At 44.9% G+C, this 16,856-nt stretch overlaps 1 protein-coding gene across 1 annotated transcript in view; it reads right to left on the reverse strand.

Annotated features, from left to right (window-relative positions):
- Positions 1 to 16,856, reverse strand: part of Kcnmb2 (potassium calcium-activated channel subfamily M regulatory beta subunit 2) — a 248,816-nt gene that overhangs the window by 102,091 nt on the left and 129,869 nt on the right. The window lies entirely within an intron of this gene.

Consider the following 16,856-nt stretch of genomic DNA (forward strand, 5'->3'; position numbering starts at 1 on the left):
GTGTACTCTGGAACACAAGCTGAACAGAGAAATCTCTGAATAACGTAACAGATGTTGAAAACTCCAGGTTGCCTACAAGGACCTTTGCACTGTGATTGAAGCAGTGGTCTCTGTGGTTGACCTGAACTGGCTCTGATGTTTATCATAAGGGTGGCTCGGGAGGATGACTGGACCTCTTTGGTTTTAGGTAGCCTTCTATAAGATGAAGTGAATGAATTCAGCTTCTCTGGGGTCCTTAAGAAAACAGCAGGAACCCCAACACCTGGTGCTACGTGTGTCATAAATGTCACCTGCCACTCCTAGCGTGTCTTCCCTAGACTAAGTGCCAGAAGAGGAGCGTTCCTGCCTGCCTGTTGCATGTCCCAACCACCCAGACCACCCAGTGCCACCTGCAAACACTGGCAGGAAATTCATTGAGTCACGTTAGCTTCCATGCTCAGTGATGTTACCTGGTCTCCTTTTAGAGGACATAAGCTACTAACAGAGCAACATTCACGTGCCGTCCCAAGACTGACGTGAAAAATGTCTGATTTAAGAAGAGCTGTTTGGATGGAGATAGAGACAAAGACCCACACTGGAGCACTGGACTGAGCTCCCAAGGTCCCAATGAGGAGCGGAAGGAGGGAGAAGATGAGCAAGAAAGTCAGGACCACGAGGGGTGCACCCACCCACTGAGACAGTGGGGCTGATCTATTGGGAGCTCACCAAGGCCAGCTGGACTATGACTGAAAAAGCATGGGATAAAACCGGACTCTCTGAACATGGCGAACAATGAGGGCTGATGAGAAACCAAGGACAATGGCACGGAATTTTGATCCTACTTCATGTTCTGGCTGTGTGGGAGCCTAGCCAGTTTGGATGTTCTCCTTCCTAGACATGGACGGAGGGGGGAGGGACTTTCCACAGGGCAGGGAACCCTGACTGCTCTTTGGACTGGAGAGGGAGGGGGATAGGAGTGGGGGGAGGGGGAAAAGGGTGGGAGGAGGGGGAGGGAAATGGGAGGGTGGGAGGAGGGGAAAACTGTTTTTTCCTTTTTCTCAATAAAAAAAATAGAGAGAAAAAGAAGAGCTGTTTGTTTGTATTGCTATGTATATGGGTGTTTTCCCTGTACACATCTATGAATACCACGTATATGCCCGGTGCTGGAGAAGGCCATAGGGATGCTGGGTGCTGAACCTAGCCTTCTGCAAGGGTGGCAGTTGTGCTTAGCTGCTGAGTATCTCCCAGCTCCCCAAATGCAAGATTTAATCAGTTCCAACTTGCACCCATTATACACGACCTCCATAGCTTACGGCATCGAGGTGGTGAGTTCCCTTAAGGTGTTAATGTCACTGCCCTCTTTGGAGAAGAAGGGACAGGAAGCCCTCAGATGGTACTGGTGATCTCCAGTGAATGGGGATGCTGAGGTGAAAATGGTTTTTAAATTCATTTTTTTAGGTTAGTTAGCATACAAAATAGTGGATCTCCTGATGGCATCCTTATACATACATGTCCTAATATGGTGTTCCCCTCCCTCTGGCCCTTCCTCGAGGTGAAGACACTTTAAAACTTAAATGGCAGGAGAGTAAGATTCTAGTCACGACACCCAGGTAGAAAGTAGATCTGATCTGAAGTTTGCCATATGCATATGCGTGTGTGTATATTTATGTGTGTGTATATATATATATATACATAGATGCATGTATGTATACATGTACATGCATACACATATATACATATATACACACATGTATGTGTGTATGTGTGTATGTATGTATGTATGTATGTTTGTATTGGCTTTTCAAGACAGAGAAACTCTGTCTTGAAGGCAAATCAGGCTGTCCTGGAAGTAGCTCTGTAGACCAGGCTGGCCTTGATCTCACAGACAGCCACCTGCCTCTGCCTCCCCAGCACTGGGATTAAGAGTGTGTGCTATCACCTCCTGGCAACAAGTAGACATCTTATCCAATGGGTGGGAATGAAAGAGTTAGAGGTGCTTGGTGTCTCCTGAGAGCATGGAATCAGGTTTTCCAAGTTCTCGTAGCTACAGAGTTTCTACTTCCCATTCTGCAGATAGAGAGGTAAAGCTCAGACAGATAATTGCAATTGACACAGACAGAACACAATTATGCTGAGTCAGGGCTTTCTACTTTAAACGAAGTCTGATAGAAAAATTGCCGTTCCGTGGAGAGTGTTAAAGAAAAGTTTATTTCATGCTTATTTCTCCTGGCCAGTTAGAGAGAACAGCAATGACGCCTGGGTCACTTGAGTTCCAGGACTCTGCACTATCCTGGAGGCTCATTTATTTTCCTGTTCTTTGGAAGGACTAAGGCCCTGGAGGAAGGATCCTGTTGGGCTTGGCAATGCCACTAAGCCCCCAAATAAAGCTAACCCAGAATGCCACTTGTGTCCTGAGTGTTTCTACTTTGATGGGGGCTGGGTAAGGGTACATATGCATACAGCGTGATGCACACACAGTTACATTCCATACTGTATAGAAGGATCTGTATATACATGTTGTTAGTATCTTAGCACTGATCTGTTTGTTCTGAGTTAAACTGTGCCCACCCCCAGATGCCCCTGGAGAAGACAGGGGTGATAGAGACAGACACCAACTGGACTCGGTACTGTAAGAAGCCTCTGAGCCCTGGTAGCTGCAGAGTGAGGGAAAAATGCAGGAATGACCTCGAGAAAGGCACAGGCACACAAGACTCAGAAACATGGCTGAGCACCAGAGCAGAGGGTCAAGACTGAACGCTGCCTTTGTCTCCATTCCCCACACCCTGCGCCCCGGCTTGCTGGCTGGAAATGAGCTGTAACGCAATTTTCCCCAGTACCGTCCTGCTGTCTGCTCAGATTGCATGAAGTGCTCCCGAAGATTCGGTCTGTTTCTGCTTATTAGATTGTGGCAATAGGCAGCAGGAACCCCCACATTCCTGCTGGGCTAGCACAGGGTTAGTGCAAAGCTGTCCTGAATGGCCAGTGGGTAAGGCCAGGAGCGAGACAGTCTGGTGTCATAGTTGAGGAGTGTTGGAGGAAGGGGAAGTTTGGGCAGCTCAGGATGACTTAGGAGGATGTCTGTGGAGGATGAGGGAACATGAATAACATACACAGACCAAATGCCAGCCTTGGCATTATGGCTTTATTTGCTTTATGGCGTTTTATCTCCACGATAAAAATAAGGGCCGGGGACACAGTGGGAAAATGCTGCGTTCTTCACGATCTGGGTTTTCAGTGCATGTGTTTTGTGGGGAGGTCTATGTGAGCACCATGTCATGGCACATATCTAAAGGCTTGAGGACAACTGTATGGAGTCGGTTCTCTCCTTCCACCTTTATGTGGGCTCTGGGGGCTGGGTTCAGGTCATCAGGCTTGCATGGCAAGTCTTTGGCCCCCAAAGTTATCTCCCTAAATTCTGACTCACCGTAAAGCTTAATCTTTCAAGGAGTATTGACTTCTGTGACTGTAGTAGGAGCTGGGTGCAATTTATAGTAAGCAAACACAAAGTAGGAAGGGATTCACGCTGTTCTGTAATGTCATGCATGGGTGACTGACCCCCTGCTGACAGCATCTCCTTGAGGATAGGACCCATGTCTATCCAGTTCTTCGCCGCATTGTCTCCAGCTGCTCCTACACAAGCAGGCCACCAAAGCCCATTAATGTGGGTCAGAAAGATGAAGGAATGCGCGATGGGTGGAGCAGAGGAAGCATTAGAAGGGTAAGACCTCAAAGCGGGAGGCCGAATTATAACATTGACATCATACAGGGAAGTAATAGTAAAACAAAATTAACTGAACCCCTTCGTTTCCTGCTTCAGTCAGTTCTGTGGAGATGAATCTGAATAACGGCTTTCCTTTGGGTTCATTTCTGTACACTCACACACATGCACGCATGCACACACGCACACACACATGCAGACAGGCAGGCATGCACACACACAAGTGCATACACAATGCCAAGGGAAGCCATTGGTAACAGCCTCATCTTCAGGCCTCTGAATTTTTCTAGCTGACATACAGTTCTGGAATTCAAGACTATTGTGCTTTGGAATCAGTTTACCTGAGAAGCACGCCCTCCTAGTAAGATTTTTTCCAGTGTCCCACACTGCCCTGGTTCCTCTCCCAGTTTGGATGTGAGCAGTTCAGGGACTGTGTGAGGACAAAGGAGAGCTCCAGGGACCCAGGACAGTCTCTCTCACTCTGCACATGAGCCAGAGTTGCACTTTGCTGAGTCAGTAGCTCGAGGGCGCCCTGCCATTCTTTCTTAGACTTCCTCCTGCCTGGGTGTGGTATTCAGGGTTAACAACATTTCTCCAGACCCTTGAGGACCATGGCGTGGCTGGGAGGGATCCAGACCAGTTGGCTCAGTGAAAAGTACAAGTGCCAGGTTTGCAGTGGGGCTCCAGTAGGCTTTTGGGCTAGAGAAAAGGCAACAAGCATTTTCAAAACTGGGCCTGAGGTGGAAGAGGTCTCTGTAGAAAGTGCGTTTCATCTGTGGCACCTCTGAAAGCTTGCAGTGCCCAAGAATGAATTCTAGAAAGAAATTCTATCCATGGGATCCCAGATGCTGTAGCTGTAAAAATGCTCAAACCATTTCCCTTCTAGAATTGCGAGGAGGATGGAACCAGATCCATGCGGAGCCGCTTGGATGAGCGCTACACTACAAAAGAAACCCCGAGATGAGGGCAAGCAAGACCCCCGGGACTGAGATGTCGGTGTGTTGCTTTTTAGAAAGCTTTGATTTCTATTTAGAATATTTCCAACTTCTACCTGGCAATTCTGTTGTTTATTTGAAGTCACCGAACTCAACCAAATGAGAAACATAATATTTTAAAACATGATATATGTGCATATATATGTATATATGAAATATCCTTTCTGGTTGTTGTGTTTAAAATCTTACTATATATAAAGAGCCGTTTCTAGACCAACCATGTGCTACCCCAGCTTTTGCTAATGCCCTGCACTAACAGCTAGTTAAAAAAACCTGTACAAAATTCAAAAGTTTGGTGTCAACACTTGTTGTAGCCTATGTTCAGATGTTCAGTTCAACACTTCCCACAGCCAAAGTACAGGTGACTTAGCCAGGATGTCTGGAACTCAGGCAGACTCGTTGCCTAGCAACCAGAAACAATCCACAAGATCCAGTACATCTCAGGTTTGGTGTTTGTAGCCCTCCCGACTTCCTAATACACTGAGCAGATGCTAAGCCTCCTGTTTGAATTTTAAAGGCATCAAACAGAGTAGTGGAAAGTGGAGCCAGCCCTTGCCTTTGCAAACTAACAAACTGGCTCCAGCTCCCAAGCTGGGAGCTCGCAGAGACTCATTTCCTTCATGTTGATTTTTCCTGCTCCCTCCCTTAAATAGAACTTGTACAGTGCTATTTTTGTTCCCTTTCACCTAGGAGGGGAGTTAAGCTTCTTATAAACCAGGGCTGCTTGATGAAAATGTTGATAAGAAGGACACCGACAGAAAATGACATCAAACATCATTCATTCATTCACTCATTCCTTTACCCGCAGGCAGATCAGCTGATGCCATATTGTTTAGTAATCAACGGCCGCAAATCTGACAAAGCAGAATTCCAATGCTGGCCTCATTCTCAATGAGCACTTTTGGAGTTATTTAACCTTTTACTACTATTCAGTTTCTTCACAAGGGCGAGTAATAATAGGACCAGTGAATAGGACCTGCTTTTAAGGGGCTCTATGGGTAAGAATGAAAGGGACTAAAGAATGAAACCAGTACAGTCCGTGAAATAGGGAGCTCTCAGTTGACTGAGATATGATTGCTTGTATTTCTTTTGTTTATAAGGGGTCTATTTAATGGCCATGAGTGTCGCCCCCTACAGCCACCCTGCTTATATAACCTTCAGCAAGTTTTAGAACTGGTTAGTGTCTTGGTGGTTTTTGGTATAGGTGGAGTGACCAATTGGTGGCCTTGTTGTGAGAATTAAAGGACAGAAACAGAAGGTTGTTCTTTGAGCAGCGAACTCATACATAATGTTGGTGCATACTGGAAGCTGGCTGCTAGCACGGGCATCATCATTGTCTGCTACAGCCGGCAGGGTTCCCATGTTGTGATCTAGCTGCCCTCTCTACCCCTGACCGACAGAGGAACTTCCTTGTGGTCTGTAATTGATAAGGATGTTTGTATTCTTTCTGGCCAGTGTTTTTCCACAGAAACAGTAGAGGTATAAAAGGCTTTAGCTGAGGCAAAATTAAGGTTGCTGTTCTTCCACCTGAAAAGAAGCCTCTGTGTCTCAATCCCAGCACCCCCTGCCAGTCTTGGCATCCAGGCCATTCAGAAGCAGCATTTCCAGAAAGAACAAATCACACCCCTGTCATCGTAAGATACCTGTGTTTCACACCTAGCTCAGGGAATGAGGAAGTGCCTACCTTAAAGAAGCCAGAAGGCGTGAACAGAAAACTGGGGACATCCCAGTGTGGTCCTTCTCATAGTCAGATTGGGAACAGGAACAAGCAATAGGCTTCCAAATGGACGTTTCAGCACACAGTGGTTCATGAATAGGGCAGCTCCTAACAGTTGGGAGTCCCACCCAAGAAGCATCTGAAGAAGACATTCATAGGGTGGATGCTGAAGACAAGCTAAAGCTTGAGCAGCTGCCTTGCCCAGACTATAACAGAAGGAATTCAAGACAGCTGACCCAAGGGCTTGTCACCTGCTTGAAATGTAGGGTGAACTCGAAGAGGTCTGGGAGGGGTGAGAAAAGAAAGTTGCTGGTAGGGCTGGGTCAGGTCTGGGACACAGATCAACTCCAAAAAATCAGTTGCCTTCCTATACACTAAGGATAAGGAAGCAGAGAGGGAAATCAGAGAAGCGTCACCTTTCACGATAGCCACAAATAGCATAAAATATCGTGGGGTAACTCTGACTAAGGAAGTGAAAGATCTATTTGACAAGAACTTTAAGTCTTTGAAGAAAGAAATTGAAGAGGACACCAGAAAATGGAAGGATCTCCCTTGCTCTTGGATTGGGAGGATCAACATAGTAAAAACGTGAGCTGGATTTCTGTGTGCTTGGGAGGAGCCAGAGCTTTAGAAACTCCTGTTCTAAAAGGCTCTGGCATTGCTATTGTAATAGTTCTTATGCTCGGCCACACATTAGAATTGTGTTTCAAAATATTTGGTGCTCGCATTCTCCCTACGGAAGATCTAAGAACTGTGGGTATAACGTGTCTTCAGGACATTTTAGAAGTTCTCCAAGGGCTTTAAGGGGCAGCCAAGTGTGGGATTATAGTAATCACTACACCGCAGTTGGCAGAAGAGTCTCAAGAGAGCTGTGAGTGTCTCTCTCACCCTGACCCCTGCGGTGAATGTAGATCTTCAGAGCAGCAATCGCAGAGTGGCGCTGTAGTTTAGATCTGGAATGCTTTACAAAGAATCATAGGTCAAAGTCTTGGTTCCCAGCCCATACAGTTGCCAAGAGGTCGTGAAACTTTAAAAGGTGGGGCCAACTAGGAGAAAGCCCATCATCAGGGGTGCGTTTTGGGTAGGGTCATTGAGATCCTGGTCTCTTTTGTTTTCTGGTTATCATTAGGGGAACAGTTTCCTCTTCCACAGATTCCACCAGATTCACTATGCCACAGCAGGTCCCAAAGCAATGGATCAAATAACCACGGACCCAGGGTTTCTTTACTGTAAATTTGTTCTCTCAGGTAGTTTGTCACGCTGACAGAAAGCTAGCACAAGTAGCAACACAGCATCTGACTTTTCAAGAAGGTAGTACTGACATTTATCTGGAAGCTCTCTTTGTATTTGACCACTCTAATGATGCTAAAATCTGCATATTTTTATCTTTTTTTATACAGACAAGGAAAGTAGCGGTTAAAGCGCTCAACTCTTTCACTGAGAATCTCACAGGCAGTGAGCAGCAACTGTATCTGCTAAAAGTGACAAGATTTCCTGAAGCTAGAGTCTAGAAGTCAGCAGCTCCGCACCCACATCACCCTTCAGGCCTTTTCTCCTTCATCGCTACTTGTACATGGAAGGCAGGGTTTGCTCACTCTGAGGGAGCTCTGGGGCTGGGTTTTGTGTGAATGCATCAAATAAGTCAGGGCATCATTGGTGGAATAGAGGCTCCTTCCTCACAGAAACACGGAAGCTTTTCGTAGACTGCAGGGTGAACTTGAAGAGATCTGGGAGGGGTGAGAAAAGAAAGGTGCTGGTAGGGCTGGGTCAGGTCTGGGACACAGCGGCTCTTGTGGTTGGGACCTAGTGCAGGGACACACGCCAGGCAAGAGCACCATCTTCCTTTCTTGGCATTCCCAAGGACTCAGCTACCCCAAGTTTGATTGAAAGTCAGACCATATGCTCATAAAGATGAGGGAGACATTCTTGCTTAGCCACCTGCTTGGGCTTTAGAGGAGTGTGTGCTTTTTACACGCTCTAGGTTGTTTTGACGCTCTCCAAAAGATCGGCCCCTGGGAGAGGCTAGTACTGCCTCAGGTTCAGACAGCTCCTAATCACAGAAGGAGCCAGCAGCTGCTGTGGGAGGAGGCCCTGATGCCCTGGGCATTTTGCATATCTTATCTCATTTAATCTCAAATGCGGTGCTTTTGGGATGTGATAACTTTGCTGCAAACAAAAGCACTGAATTGCATGCCCCCCCCCCAAGTGTTTTTCAGAATATGAGCTGGGTGGAAATTTGAAAACTAGGCAAAGATTTGCTGCCTCCAAGTGCAGAGCGGCCACGAGGAGAGGAAGAGCTAGCAGAGCCTGTGATGGGGCCGCAGCTTTGTGTTCAACCTCAACTAACTGGAGATCAGAAAGGACAAGAGTTTTCCTTGCAGCCTTGCAGGGCTGAGGAAATAGCTTAGTCAGTAAAATGCTTACTATACAAGCATAGCACCTGAGTTCAATGTTCAGGACCCACATTAAAAAAAAAAAAAGCTGGGCTTAGTAGCCTCTGTTCCCAATTGCAGCCCAGCAGAGGTAGGACTGGGGACTTCTGGGGCTTCAGGCCAATGAAAAGCCTTGTCTCAGTAAGCAAGATGGCGGTGCCTGAGGAAGGACACCCAAGGCTGACCCCTGGTCCCCACGAGCACACACCTGCACACATCCCTGCCCCCTGCCAAGTTCTCTTTTCCCTTTTGAACACTTGTAGGTGTCTTTGCTTTCACATGGTGCAGGGATGAGGAGAAGGGAATCAGGGGTTGATAAAGGTCATAGTATGTTTCCTCGTATATAAACATCTAGGTAACCCCCTCTGTTTCTATTTTTCTAGGTAAATTCATTTAGGAGGACTAGGCAAACTCTCTCCTACTCTCCTATTTCCTGGAGGAGATGGCTCCCCACCCCTACGACTTGGATGTTTTGTGTTAAGCATAATTATTTCAATTATGCTGATTCTAAATATTTCAAAGCTAAGAAACAGATAATTAAAATTTTCTTTTGTTAGAAAGGACGAGACCATAATATACAACTATAAAAAGCTTTCTTTTTCCAGTCTTTCCCAAAATACAAGCATTGCATAGCCCTTCTGGTGTGCGCACACATGTTTGTGTGTGTGTGTGTGTGTGTGTAGTACGCATTTTCAAACCTTGCTTCCTGTGTGATTCAGCTCCAGTTTCAACACTTCTGCAATCATCGATTTTGTGAAAACACAGCCCATTCTTACGTGTCAGCTCGCAGCAGGCAGCAACACACTGTGCACAGTGCCAAGATGTCTGATCCTGTTCTTGGTGAAGCTGATCTTATTCGTAGGGGGATTTAATACCTGGGCAGCCTGATTCCTGACAGGTATCCCCAGTGGCCACAGGAACTGTTCCACTCCCATGAGATGGCTTGGAGGTGACAGTGTGGTTTCTATGGGCTTGTTTATTCTCTGCTTTGCTGTTTGAGATGTGAAACTGACTCCCAGGAATGTGTTCAGGAAGCCAAATGTGTGGGCAATGCTGGGCTGATGGGCGAAGGACTCAAGATAGGTGTTGGCCCAGGAGTAGGGGGTGAAGCTACCACAGAGCCAATACGGAATCTAGCTAGGTTCCCAGGATATGACTGGAGGAGGAACCCAAGTTCAGTATTTATGTTAGAGGCAGAGGCTCTCAGGGGACTTAGAGAAAGGGCCTGGTATTTTGGCCCAGAGAATCCTAGCCAGAAGCTCAAAGAAAAAAGTATGTTTTTGAGTCCGAAGAAAAGAAAATATGACCGATCCTGATGATTGAGGCGGTGACAACTCCCTGGGGAGGTGGAAATAGAAACGAGATGATCTGGAAATCGGTGAAAGTTTCATTTTATAGGAGCCAGCCATGGACGGCAGTCAGTCAGGCCCGGTAGAAAGTAGCCTGGCCCTTCAAACGCAGTGATTCTTGCTTTCTGGAATGAAGTTAAAAGACTTTGTGAAGGTGCAGGGTGGGTGTGACCCAGAAGATATTTAAATGGATAATTAACTTTTATTTTTATTTATTTATTTTTTCTTGCTAGAAAGGACAAGATCGTAACTGGAGAATTTCCCCTTCATTGGCTAGTGTTACGGCATGAGAGGGCCCACCACTAGCTGGTGTTACAGTATGAGAGGGCCCACCATTAGCTGGTGTTATGGCATGAGAAGGTATAACATGAGGGCTTGTTTGTTGGGGTTTCTGTCCTGCCCAGTTCCCACAGCCTGCATGTCCCAAAGAAAATCACACAGAGGTCTCCATAAGTTATAAACTGAATGGCCCATTAGCTCAGGCTTTGTATTAGCTCTTATAATGTATATTAACCCATTCTCCTTATCTATGTTAGCCACCTGGCTCAGAACCTTTTTCAGCAGGCTAGGTCACATCCTGCTTCTTCTGTGATCTGGGCAGGATTGTGGAGGAATGGGCTTCCTCCTTCCCAGCATTCTCCTGTTCTCATTGCTCCACCTTTACTTCCTATCTGGTTGTCCCACCTATACTTCCTGCCTTGCCAATCAGCATTTATTTAAAACATGATTGACAGAATACAGACAATTCTCCCCCACCAAGAAGGCCCACTGTTAGCTGGTGTTACATCATGAGAGGGTCTACTGTTAGCTGGTATTACATCATGAGAGGGCCCACTATTAGCTGGTGTTACGGCATGAGAGGGCCCACTGTTAGCTGGTGTTACATCATGAGAGGGCCCACTGTTAGCTGGTGTTATGGCATGAGAGGGTCCATCGTTAGCTGGTGTTATGGCATGAGAGGGTCCACTTGCCTTCTGAGCCCCACACTGTCCCTTTGAAAGAGAGGTGGAGGGATTTACTTTCTTGTTCTCCCCTTTTCGTGGGGGTCTTTAAAGATGGGAAGATGTCTGACTACAGCAATGCTGACCCCTATAACATCACTAGACACTTCTGACTGCTGAGTACTCACAATGTACCACCTATGACCAATGGTTGCCATTTGCACAGCCCTGATCTGGATGGCTTTGAACCTATGGTGTACCTGTGCATACAGAACACACAGAGAAACAATGTCCTATATATTTTACAAGTAAGAAGAATTTGTCTTTTACAAGATTGTATGTCTCCTTGGAAGCTACTATGACTGTTTCAACTACCAGAGAACATTGACTTGGGAGCATAAATTAAATTATAAAGCAGATTAAACACAAGGCGTGTCATTATTTTAACTGAACACTTTAAACTATACTGTTGTCTAAGGAGATATGTCAAATGGAAATTACCCAATCACAAGTAAACGCTTTATTGACTACTAAAGCCGTATTTCTCCAGTCCCAGCTTAACAGCCTCAGTGGATTCCCAGCTGGGTTCCAAGACTCCTCTCTAAAGACAGGAGCTTCTTTTGTTGCATAAGATAGTCACCTTGGACATGCCCCCTGGGGTTTCTTTTAGCTCAGAACTCTTCGAAGTGTGTGGTTGGATGCCCTCATCCAGACGGGTGAGCCTCTATGTCAACACCTCATGATGATCAATACTTGAAATCACTCAAGTTTGAGAGGGCTTCGCTCTATGGTAATAATGCTCTGTGTGGAAGAGCCAGTCTGTACTCGACCACGGAAGCATATAGGCATCCATCTTTCTTCATTATATGACACCTTTAGTGGAATCAGGAGTCTGTGTAATTCCCCCATCCTCTCTTCGCAGCCGCCCCTTCTTGTCCTTGGAATGAAGACCTGTGGTCCTCTTACAAATTAGCACACAGCTACCTTTATCTGTACACAACTGATAAAAGTAGAAGGAAGCAGCCAGGATGAAGCTGCTTACTTGGGAATAAAGGAGAGAGAACATGCTTGTACCTTTTGAATTAGACACTCCCGGGTGGAAAGTCCATGTCCCAATCCACATGTACTTCTCTACAAGATGGAGGTATGATAGTCAAGTCTCAGGGGGCTTCATATGCCTTGATTAGAAACTTTTGACACTGATATTTATTTAGAAGTGGATGCTATTGGAATTTCAAAGAAAAAGCATCAGATGGAATCTATTTGTGCTTTGAAAACCCCACATAGAATACCGACAGCATGGAGTTAGCATTGATTGTCTGTCCCAGGTCGTGAAGAGCTGCAGGGAGTGCCTTTGGCTCTTGCAGTACAGCTGGGAAGGTCTTAGTGTCACATTCAACCAGGCAAGTGCTGTTGCTTTAAGAACCTGATTTCAGAGCATTTCAGTACAAAAATATTTACCCCCTCTCCCCTCTCATCTTCCTCTCTTCCCTCTCTTTCTGTATGTGGTGTGTGTGTGTGTGTGTGTGTGTGTGTGTGTGTGTGGTGTGAACATACCTGTATGCATAGGGAGTGTAGAGGGGCTTGTGAATTCAAAGTCTTGCTGGCCAGTGGACTGGGGTCACTGGGGGTATTTTCATAGGGGCCTCTATGTTTGAAATGGAAGTTGGTCAGAACACATGGTCTCTAAGCTTCCTTCCAATCAGGAGCCTGGGAGACCAAAGTTTTCTGTGGGTGAACCCTTCTCCAATGAGCTGCACCTGAGCACAGGGCTTTCCATTGAGATCCCTATTTCATGCGAGTGATCTGTTCCTAAACATTTTCTATAAGGCATCATTTGTATGGTGTAAGGCTAATTTCCCCAAAAAACTAAATATAAAGAGAACAGATCTCCCCATCTATCTTGGCAGCTCCTCCCTGACTCCCTCCTCCCTCACCCCTTTCCTTTTCCTCCTCCCTTGCGCTTTCTCTTCCTCCCATTCGCTCCTCTCTCCCCCTCCCCTTCCATGTTCTTTCTCCTTCTTTAAAGATGCTTGTGTTTGTTTAGGCTCAGAATTATCTGTTCTCTCTGAGAGTAGCTCAGCTGTTCATTGTTTTGTGGCAGCTATGTGACTTTATTTAGATTGTTTTAGCATATCAAATCTTTGTGCCAAACTCTTTTGGGGGGGTTGTTTTATTGTAACTTGATGAAAGGGTATAAACTGTTTTGGAATATAAAAAGGCTACATATAGCTGTAACAGTGAGTGTTAATACAACAAAATAATAAGCAAGATTATCAGCCATCATTTTGTGATGCTCAGCCATGTGGTCGCATGCTTTGACCAAAAGACAATGGGTATTTGTAGACAATGGGTACTAGTAGGCAATGGCTATTAGTAGACAATGGTTATTAGTCGTTAATAGCTATTAGTAGCACTCAGTGAAGGTTTCACAGTTTATAATTCACTCTGCTTGCTAATACTGAAATTTCATTTTGTTTTCTATTTTTAAGAAAAGATGCCTGTTGGTGGTGGATCATACCTTTAATCCCAGCACTCATGAGGCAGAGGCAGATGAATCTCTCTGAGTTCAAGGCCAGCCTAGTCTACAATGTGAGTTCTAGGACAGCCAAAGCTATGCAGTAAAACTCTGTCTAGAAAAACAAGTCAAAAAAAAAAAAAAGAAAGAAAGAAAAGAGGCAGAGATTTGTAATTTTACATACTTTTGCACTCTTACTTAATATTTATCATGTAATTTTAAATGCACATAATCTAAATTTGTACAGAATGTCAAACATACCACATTGTAAGCCATACTTAGGTGTGCTTTTGGTAGAGTCTTTCCCTGTTTTTCAGGTGATATTTCTGGAACCCCAGTTCAGCCAAAGTTTATAAGAATGAGCAGGGCAACAGTACATAAAAAAGCAAAAGAACATCAGCTCCAGAGGAAACATCCCATTTCCTTTCGGTGGATGCTTCGTGTGTGTCTCACCACCCACGAGCTAAGGAAGGTCTAGCTGCTGCTCAGGCCCTGCTATCACCCCCTGAACCTTTGCTTGGTCTCATTTCCACCTCTGAAGGGGCTGCTGTGGAATAAATGTTTTGTATGATGTGAGTGGCGAGAAAGACTCCATTTGTAATCAGTTTCCTTCCTTCTCCAAGATCACACTAAGACACGGAGACATGTGCACTCTCTAATCTCTTCTCAGAAAAAAAGTGAGAGCTGGGCATTCCCTGTAGGATTCAGGCTTTAAATGGGGTCATCCGAGTGACCTTGTTCCATAACTTCTAAACAGCTATGCAAATTCAAGGTGATTACTACTAACTGTCCAAACATCCCTTCTTTGAACACCACACAAAGCATCCTAAACTGGGAGAAAAGTGTTCTTAAAATCTCATGATTATGAATGTGCGCATTATTATGAAGTCAGTGTACAAACCAGCCCTCTGAATCCGGGGGATTCATGTCCCTGGGTTTGACCAACTGTGGACCAAAAATAATCTCTGACAGAAACTCTGTCCTACCTGCTCATCTGGGTTCTCCTTGTCCATCCACAAAAGCTAGGAAATGGAAACAACCTAGATGCCGTTATCCAAAGAGTGCATCATGAAAATGTAGCTTATATACATAAAGGGAAGTATTTTCTTATTGGAAATTTGCTTCCCTCAGTTCCTGCATCTGGGGCTACCAAGGGGTGAGTGCAGCCCATTGCAGCGTACTCTGCCACTGACTGCAGTCTCAGCATGTGTTTTTGCTTTTATTATCACATTTGATGAGAGAATAGCATAGATTCCAGTCATAGAAATAGAAATGTACGTTGTAACACATAAGGCTTGGTTGGCCTTTCTAGAATTGTAGAATTTTTCATTTGAATTTTATAAGACATAGAGATATCTCTAAGCATTTTGCACCAAAACTGATGTTGAGAATAGATCTCACATTATAGTGGAAGCTGACCTTGAACTTGTGGCAATCTTCCTGCCTCAGCTTCATGAGGATTGGGATTATTTGCATGAGTCACTGTATCCTGGTTTGCAGATTTTTTTTTCTATTCCTTACATTTTACACTCCTTTGGGTTTTCTTTTAAACATTTGCTGTTCTTGGAGCAACAAGCACTGGTACCAAAGCCAGTACACCCGGGCTTCAGGAGCACAGAGAGGACTCGACACATTAACTACTCAACTCTACTTTTCCTTATAATGAAAGCTTCCTTTGTCTTAACTGCAAGAATGAACGTATATACAAGTACTGCTAAATTTAAAAGTTTTACAAAAATACAGAATTTGAGCTCAAAACTTAATTTGTAGAATAAACATCACAAATTCTACCTTTATGGACCCTCACTACTTTTTCATTTCCTTTCATTACTTCTAATACTTCAGATAGAATAAAACAAGCAAACAAACAAACAAAGAAAAACATCCCAGGCCTCTGAGGAAGAGGTTCTGCTGTTACAGTGAAAAGGCCCGGGGACAACAGCCTTAGAGTCGGTATGTCTATCTAGCTCTGAATTGCATAAATTCTATTTCGTGGATTCTCCCCACCATAAAATCAAAATCTCCCAGTAAATTGTGATTTGCTGTCTTGTCACTTAATTCAGAATCCAAGATGTCATCAATCAATAATGTTGATGACAAAGTTCCTGAAGTTGTCATAAAAATATAATCATATATTGAAGCTTAAAATTTCAGGATGCAACTTCCAGGCGAGCACTCTTTAGCTTAGAGACAAGGAGGCAGAAGCTGTGACCCCAAACTAAACCAGGAATTACTGACCCTGGAATACCTTCCACCTGAACGCTTGGGATCCCATTACTCAAGTCATCTTTCCCGGCCGTCGACGTTTCTAAGAGCCTCCTCGGAAACTTAAAACCAAGGCAGAGCGCTGCCAGTCAGGACTCGGTTTTCTCACTTTTGCCTAATCTTTGCTCCGACCCTCATATTTAATCCTCAAGCCCGGGAATGTTACAGAAACTTCAGCTGATGCGTCACCTTAGCAACAGTGCGACTGCGGTTCTCAGTAGGAAGAAACGGGTATTTTCCTTCCGACTATATTCACCTGTACTTTCTTTTTGAAGAAGAAAGCTTGTTCAAAAATAAGTCGTAGTTTGTAGAAATCTTCTCTTACCCAAAAGTTTGGGTTTACTTTTTTATTTTATCTTTTTTTTTTATTCTTTTTCTTCACTTACATTTTCAGAGAAGAAAATTTTAAAGAAAGAATCGAGTACCCAGACGCCAGTGTGCCGGTCATATTTTCTACCAGCGTCGAATGGTCCTAAAAGTTCTGTAGTGTTTGCCCACTAGTCAGTGTTGTTGGGAAACAGAAAGAGGAATCCTGAAGGTCAGTAAGTTCAGGTCCCGCAGGGGAACTGCGGGTCTCTGTGTCTCCTCTGGTCTGCAGTGCCCTTCACAGGTCTCCTCCTCACTTGAATCCTAGGCGATCTGCTAATTGTCAAAAACAGCAGGACACTCGAGCCTCCTGCAGGATGCAGGCTTCTCTAGCGATCTCTGCAAGAGTCCTTGTTAGTAAAATCGACTTGATTCCCACCGGGCAGCAATGCAGACACTGCTCCGCCTACGCACAGGTTTAGCATAAAAGTGTAATGGGATGCATCAAGGAGACTTGGGTTTGAACATTCATCTTCCTCTTATCAGGATGTGACCCGAGAATACCTGATCTGACTTTCCGCATTGTCATTCATGAAGTTCCTTGTCCTCCAGTGGAGGGAAACCAGAGTTAGCCCT

This window comes from Microtus pennsylvanicus, chromosome 16 (genome assembly GCF_037038515.1).
Source record: "Microtus pennsylvanicus isolate mMicPen1 chromosome 16, mMicPen1.hap1, whole genome shotgun sequence".
NCBI lineage: Eukaryota > Metazoa > Chordata > Mammalia > Rodentia > Cricetidae > Microtus > Microtus pennsylvanicus.